This window comes from Myotis nattereri, assembly GCF_964212035.1.
Source record: "Myotis nattereri genome assembly, chromosome: 1".
NCBI lineage: Eukaryota > Metazoa > Chordata > Mammalia > Chiroptera > Vespertilionidae > Myotis > Myotis nattereri.
The window spans coordinates 228245666-228253486 of NC_138075.1; positions in this window are offsets into that span (position 1 = coordinate 228245666).

Here is a 7821-nt window from a genome sequence, read left to right on the forward strand (position 1 = left end):
ACATGACAGTGATGAAGTAGCAACGAAAATAATCTTATGGTTGGGTCACCACATGAGGAGCTGTAGTTAAAGGGCCAGAAGGCTGAGAACCACTGGTCTAGACTCTTGGTTCTCACTCTGGAGGAGGCAGCGGAACCACCCGGAAGGTTGGCCAGCTCCATCTCCCAGCCTCCCTTGCGGCTGGGCCCTGCCCCGGGGTTTCTCATTCAGAGCGTGCTGATGCTGCTGGCACCCCCACACTGAGGACACCGGGCTGCACCCTTTCTCTCATCGCCGCCCCTTGTGCACCACCCGCTCCGGAAGCCTTCCTGCTCTCCCGGGCGGGGTTCGCTGCTCCTCACGGCCCCCCCGGACTCTAGCATGACCCTCCCATGTCACTGTTGGCTTGGTTCTCAATGTCCAGACACAGCTGACCCTTAGAGCACCTGGAAAGAGACGGCAGCTGGGAAACATGGAAGGAAGAGGAGGAGAGAAATGGAAATAGTGCTGAGCCCGGCTGGTGTGGCTCAGTGGTTGAGCATCGACTATGAACCAGGGGGTCACAGTTCACTTACCAGTCAGGCACATGCCCTGTGCAGGAGGCAGCCGATCACTGATTCTCTCTCATCATTGATGTTTCTATCTCTCTCTGCCCCTCTTTCCACTCTGAAATAAATAAAAAATATATATTATCAACGAAATATATATATATATATATATATATAGTCAATAAAATATATATATGAAACAGTGCTGAGTCCTGCGGGCCTGGCACTCCATGCTCCGCCCCAGTTTGTCAATACAGCTGATCCTCCGTCACTGGGGCTGTTCCTGAGGCAGCCAAGGCGTCACTGGTCAGGTTTTGCTGCTTTTCTGCGCCTGGAGCGGAAAAGCAACTGAGGCCCAGATGTTATCTTGGGGAGGAAGGTCAGGGGTCTACACCACGTGACCAGCGCCATGCGGGGAGGAAAGGCTGTCCTGGGGGCACGTCCTTGTTTCCCAGTTCTGCCCATTGCTAGGCACCCAGCACCCCACACACCCGTGTACCTCACCTATTGTCCTTGCTCTGCTCCTGTCTGTCTACCTGCCCACCGCCCTCCCAGCATCGTCCGCACCTCTCAGCGCTCTCTCCACCTCCGAGGGGTAACGCTGATCACCACCATTTCCTCCAACATGATCCCAGGTTCCAGAATGTGTCCCAGAGCACGGCGACAGGAGCAGGAATCACGGTGACGCCGGTGTGAGCTTCCCCCGGGCTCAGGGCCTGCAGTCAGGCAGCTGGTGGTTGACCAAGCGTGGCCTCGGTGCATCGGCTGACCCGTGTCCCCAAAGATGGCCGAGGTGCATCGGCTGACCCGTGTCCCCAGGGATGGCCTCGGTGCATCGGCTGACCCGTGTCCCCAGGGATGGCCTCGGTGCATCGGCTGACCCGTGTCCCCAGGGATGGCCTCCCAGAGCCTCCGGCGGGGCCTTGTTTGGACGTCGGTCATCGCAGATGGAGGGGGGTAAGGGCGGGCATGCCGGAGTGGTCAGCCCGCACCCAGCGTGCCTGGCGTCCTGAGTCACGCAGGGGGAAGGGGCCACGAGATGATGCGGCGGCAGCTGGGGGAGCTGCGGTGAGCTGCCCGCTGATGACCCAGGGGGTTGAAGACAAGCCGACCACCAGCCCCTCACTGGGCCCAACGTCCCCCCTCAGACGGCGTCTCCCCCAGGCCCGCCTGACACCACAGGGACAGGGCCAAAGGCCAGGCCTTCACCCATTCCTCACTCAGAAGCCACACCCACCCCCGGGGTGGGGGACACCCACGGGAAATGCACTACAATACGGCACGAGGGGCCTGGCCCAGCCCGGGCGGGGGAGGGTCCGGCCCAGGGCCGCAGGATGCCGCAACAACACATTTCATCAGAGCGATGCCCAACGGGGAGGGCAGGGTGTGCAGAGTGGTCCAGCCCTGCCTGTCCCACCCTCCGAGTCCTATGGAGCCGGGTCCTTTTATAAAAGGCACCAGGGGCCTTGGTGGGCCATTCCCCAACCACCGCAGCCGCCAGGAGGAACCCATCACTCAGGCACCCATGGCTTACGGACCCATGGCTGAGGCACCTGTGGCTGAAGCACCCGTGGATGAGGCACCCGTGGCTGAGGCACCCGAGGCTGAAGCACCCGAGGCTGAGGCTCCCATGGCTGAGGCTCCCGTGGCTGAGGCTCCCGTGGCTAACCTGAAGTCTGCCATTGTCATGATCATCCACGTGTTTTTCCGCTACTCAGGGACACACAGCAGCGGGCGGAGCCTGAGCAAGGAGGAGCTGAGGGTGCTGCTGGAGAAGGAGCTCCCGGGCTTCCTGGAGGTGAGGCAGGTCGGTCGGGGGCTCCCCTGGGGCAGTGGGCTCTCCTGGGGCAGGAGGCTCGCCTGGGGCAAGAGGCCCACCTGGGGCAAGAGGCCCACCTGGGGCAAGAGACCCGCCTGGGGCACGGCTGGCCGGCTGGGGGCAGGGAACAGGGGCTGTGGAGGAAGGAGGAAGGAGGGCATGGAAGGCAGAAGGGGCAGAAACTGTCCAGAAGCATGGAGGTGGAGGGACGACCTCCAGGGCCATGGACTCGCAGCTCCTCGGCGGAAGGGGCGTGGCCTGGGCGGTCTTGACCCATTTGGGGCGCCCATGCTCTGTGACCAGGATGCTCCCTCTGCAGGGCCCACGGCAGGGGGTGGGATGGGGGTGGGGGCGCAGGGACCGAATCCAGGGCCATCCTGCCGAACTGTCCCTCTGCAAGCTGCCGCCCACCAGCGTCCCGGCCCATCCTCTGCTCGCTCTGTTTCCCCGTTCCCAGGTCCCGGTGCCTGGTGTTCGTGGGACCGACAGGAATACAAACAGGAGGTTCCATCGGGCCCTGCCTGCCCACAGCCACTGGCCTGGAGCCTCACAGGGGGGCTCCCCAGGGGCACTGCCCGCTCTCCTCCCCTCCTCCCCTCCCTTTTCTCCCTTTCCCCCTCCTCCACCCAGCGCGGTGCTTGGCCGAGGCCCAGGCCCCTGTGGGCACCCCCTCGCTGACCTGCCCCCTCTCTCCTCCAGAGCGGGGAGGACAAGGACGACGCCATGGAGAAGGTGTTCAGGAGCCTGGACACCAACGAGGACGCCACAGTGAGCTTCCAGGAGTTCCTCCTGCTGGTGGCGGGGCTCCTGGCGGCCTGTCATAAGCACTTCCAGGAGGAGGGAGCCAGCTGATGCCCAGGGACCCAGCTCCTGACCACAGCATGGGGGGGAGGGGGGGTGCGGGGAGGGAGGGCGCGCCTGGCTGCCAGGAAGCTCTTGGCAGCAGTGGTTACTCTGAGGTGAGTGAGCTGATGGCCTTTAACTAATAAAACGCTTGTGAACTGATCCTGGTCTCAGAGAAACGGATTATTTCCTTAAAGAAGCGGTTCTCAACCTGTGGGTCCCGACCCCTATGGCGGTCGAAGGCCCCTTTCACAGGGGTCGCCTAAGACCATCCTGCATATCAGATATTTACATGAGGATTCATCGCAGTAGCAACATGACAGTGATGAAGTAGCAACGAAAATAATGTTATGGTTGGGTCACCACATGAGGAGCTGTAGTTAAAGGGCCAGAAGGCTGAGAACCACTGGTCTAGACTCTTGGTTCTCACTCTGGAGGAGGCAGCGGAACCACCTGGAAGGTTGGCCAGCTCCATCTCCCAGCCTCCCTTGCGGCTGGGCCCTGCCCCGGGGTGTCTCATTCAGAGCGTGCTGATGCTGCTGGCACCCCCACACTGAGGACACCGGGCTGCACCCTTTCTCTCATCGCCGCCCCTTGTGCACCACCCGCTCCGGAAGCCTTCCTGCTCTCCCGGGCGGGGTTCGCTGCTCCTCACGGCCCCCCCGGACTCTAGCATGACCCTCCCATGTCACTGTTGGCTTGGTTCTCAATGTCCAGACACAGCTGACCCTTAGAGCACCTGGAAAGAGACGGCAGCTGGGAAACATGGAAGGAAGAGGAGGAGAGAAATGGAAATAGTGCTGAGCCCGGCTGGTGTGGCTCAGTGGTTGAGCTTCGACCATGAACCAGGAGGTCACAGTTCACTTCCCAGTCAGGCACATGCCCTGTGCAGGAGGCAGCCGATCACTGATTCTCTCTCATCATTGATGTTTCTATCTCTCTCTGCCCCTCTTTCCACTCTGAAATAAATAAAAAATATATATTATCAACGAAATATATATATATATATATATATATAGTCAATAAAATATATATATGAAACAGTGCTGAGTCCTGCGGGCCTGGCACTCCATGCTCCGCCCCAGTTTGTCAATACAGCTGATCCTCCGTCACTGGGGCTGTTCCTGAGGCAGCCAAGGCGTCACTGGTCAGGTTTTGCTGCTTTTCTGCGCCTGGAGCGGAAAAGCAACTGAGGCCCAGATGTTATCTTGGGGAGGAAGGTCAGGGGTCTACACCACGTGACCAGCGCCATGCGGGGAGGAAAGGCTGTCCTGGGGGCACGTCCTTGTTTCCCAGTTCTGCCCATTGCTAGGCACCCAGCACCCCACACACCCGTGTACCTCACCTATTGTCCTTGCTCTGCACCTGTCTGTCTACCTGCCCACCGCCCTCCCAGCATCGTCCGCACCTCTCAGCGCTCTCTCCACCTCCGAGGGGTAACGCTGATCACCACCATTTCCTCCAACATGATCCCAGGTTCCAGAATGTGTCCCAGAGCACGGCGACAGGAGCAGGAATCACGGTGACGCCGGTGTGAGCTTCCCCCGGGCTCAGGGCCTGCAGTCAGGCAGCTGGTGGTTGACCAAGCGTGGCCTCGGTGCATCGGCTGACCCGTGTCCCCAAAGATGGCCGAGGTGCATCGGCTGACCCGTGTCCCCAGGGATGGCCTCGGTGCATCGGCTGACCCGTGTCCCCAGGGATGGCCTCGGTGCATCGGCTGACCCGTGTCCCCAGGGATGGCCTCCCAGAGCCTCCGGCGGGGCCTTGTTTGGACGTCGGTCATCGCAGATGGAGGGGGGTAAGGGCGGGCATGCCGGAGTGGTCAGCCCGCACCCAGCGTGCCTGGCGTCCTGAGTCACGCAGGGGGAAGGGGCCACGAGATGATGCGGCGGCAGCTGGGGGAGCTGCGGTGAGCTGCCCGCTGATGACCCAGGGGGTTGAAGACAAGCCGACCACCAGCCCCTCACTGGGCCCAACGTCCCCCCTCAGACGGCGTCTCCCCCAGGCCCGCCTGACACCACAGGGACAGGGCCAAAGGCCAGGCCTTCACCCATTCCTCACTCAGAAGCCACACCCACCCCCGGGGTGGGGGACACCCACGGGAAATGCACTACAATACGGCACGAGGGGCCTGGCCCAGCCCGGGCGGGGGAGGGTCCGGCCCAGGGCCGCAGGATGCCGCAACAACACATTTCATCAGAGCGATGCCCAACGGGGAGGGCAGGGTGTGCAGAGTGGTCCAGCCCTGCCTGTCCCACCCTCCGAGTCCTATGGAGCCGGGTCCTTTTATAAAAGGCACCAGGGGCCTTGGTGGGCCATTCCCCAACCACCGCAGCCGCCAGGAGGAACCCATCACTCAGGCACCCATGGCTTACGGACCCATGGCTGAGGCACCTGTGGCTGAAGCACCCGTGGATGAGGCACCCGTGGCTGAGGCACCCGAGGCTGAAGCACCCGAGGCTGAGGCTCCCATGGCTGAGGCTCCCGTGGCTGAGGCTCCCGTGGCTAACCTGAAGTCTGCCATTGTCATGATCATCCACGTGTTTGCCCGCTACTCAGGGACACACAGCAGCGGGCGGAGCCTGAGCAAGGAGGAGCTGAGGGTGCTGCTGGAGAAGGAGCTCCCGGGCTTCCTGGAGGTGAGGCAGGTCGGTCGGGGGCTCCCCTGGGGCAGTGGGCTCTCCTGGGGCAGGAGGCTCGCCTGGGGCAAGAGGCCCACCTGGGGCAAGAGGCCCACCTGGGGCACGGCTGGCCGGCTGGGGGCAGGGAACAGGGGCTGTGGAGGAAGGAGGAAGGAGGGCATGGGAGGCAGAAGGGGCAGAAACTGTCCAGACGCATGGAGGTGGAGGGACGACCTCCAGGGCCATGGACTCGCAGCTCCTCGGCGGAAGGGGCGTGGCCTGGGCGGTCTTGACCCAGTTGGGGCGCCCATGCTCTGTGACCAGGATGCTCCCTCTGCAGGGCCCACGGCAGGGGGTGGGATGGGGGTGGGGGCGCAGGGACCGAATCCAGGGCCATCCTGCCGAACTGTCCCTCTGCAAGCTGCCGCCCACCAGCGTCCCGGCCCATCCTCTGCTCGCTCTGTTTCCCCGTTCCCAGGTCCCGGTGCCTGGTGTTCTTGGGACCGACAGGAATACAAACAGGAGGTTCCATCCGGGCCCTGCCTGCCCACAGCCACTGGCCTGGAGCCTCACAGGGGGGCTCCCCAGGGGCACTGCCCGCTCTCCTCCCCTCCTCCCCTCCCTTTTCTCCCTTTCCCCCTCCTCCACCCAGCGCGGTGCTTGGCCAAGGCCCAGGCCCCTGTGGGCACCCCCTCGCTGACCTGCCCCCTCTCTCCTCCAGAGCGGGGAGGACAAGGATGACGCCATGGAGAAGGTGTTCAGGAGCCTGGACACCAACGAGGACGCCACAGTGAGCTTCCAGGAGTTCCTCCTGCTGGTGGCGGGGCTCCTGGCGGCCTGTCACAAGCACTTCTAGGAGGAGGGAGCCAGCTGATGCCCAGGGACCCAACTCCTGACCACAGCATGGGGGGGAGGGGGGGTGCGGGGAGGGAGGGGGCGCCTGGCTGCCAGGAAGCTCTTGGCAGCAGTGGTTACTCTGAGGTGAGTGAGCTGATGGCCTTTAACTAATAAAACGCTTGTGAACTGATCCTGGTCTCAGAGAAACGGATTATTTCCTTATAGAAGCGGTTCTCAACCTGTGGGTCCCGACCCCTTTGGCGGTCGAAGGACCCTTTCACAGGGGTCGCCTAAGACCATCCTGCATATCAGATATTTACATGAGGATTCATCGCAGTAGCAACATGACAGTGATGAAGTAGAAACAAAAATAATGTTATGGTTGGGTCACCACATGAGGAGCTGTAGTTAAAGAGCCAGAAGGCTGAGAACCACTGGTCTAGACTCTTGGTTCTCACTCTGGAGGAGGCAGCGGAACCACCTGGAAGGTTGTCCAGCTCCATCTCCCAGCCTCCCTTGCGGCTGGGCCCAGCCCCGGGTGTCTCATTCAGAGCGTGCTGATGCTGCTGGCCCCTCCACACTGAGGGCACCGGGCTGGGCCCTTTGTCTCCTCGCCGCCCCTTGTGCACCACCCGCTCCGGAAGCCTTCCTGCTCTCCCGGGCGGGTTCGCTGCTCCTCACGGCCCCCCGCCCCGGACTCTAGCATGACCCTCCCATGTCACTGTTGGCTTGGTTCTCAATGTCCAGACACAGCTGACCCTTAGAGCACCTGGAAAGAGATGGCAGCTGGGAAACATGGAAGGAAGAGGAGGAGAGGAAGGGAAATAGTGCTGAGCCCGGCTGGTGTGGCTCAGTGGTTGAGCATCGACTATGAACCAGGAGGTCACAGTTCACTTCCCAGTCAGGCACATGCCCTGTGCAGGAGGCAGCCGATCACTGATTCTCTCTCATCATTGATGTTTCTATCTCTCTCTGCCCCTCTTTCCACTCTGAAATCAATAAAAATATATATTATCAATGAAATATATATATATACACACACTGGAGGCCCGGTGCACAAAAATTTATGCACTTTGGGGGCGGTCCTTCAGCCCGGCCTGTGACCTCTTGCATTCTGGGATCCCTCAGGGGATGACTACTTGCTGGCTTAGGCCTGCTCCCCGGGGGATTGGGC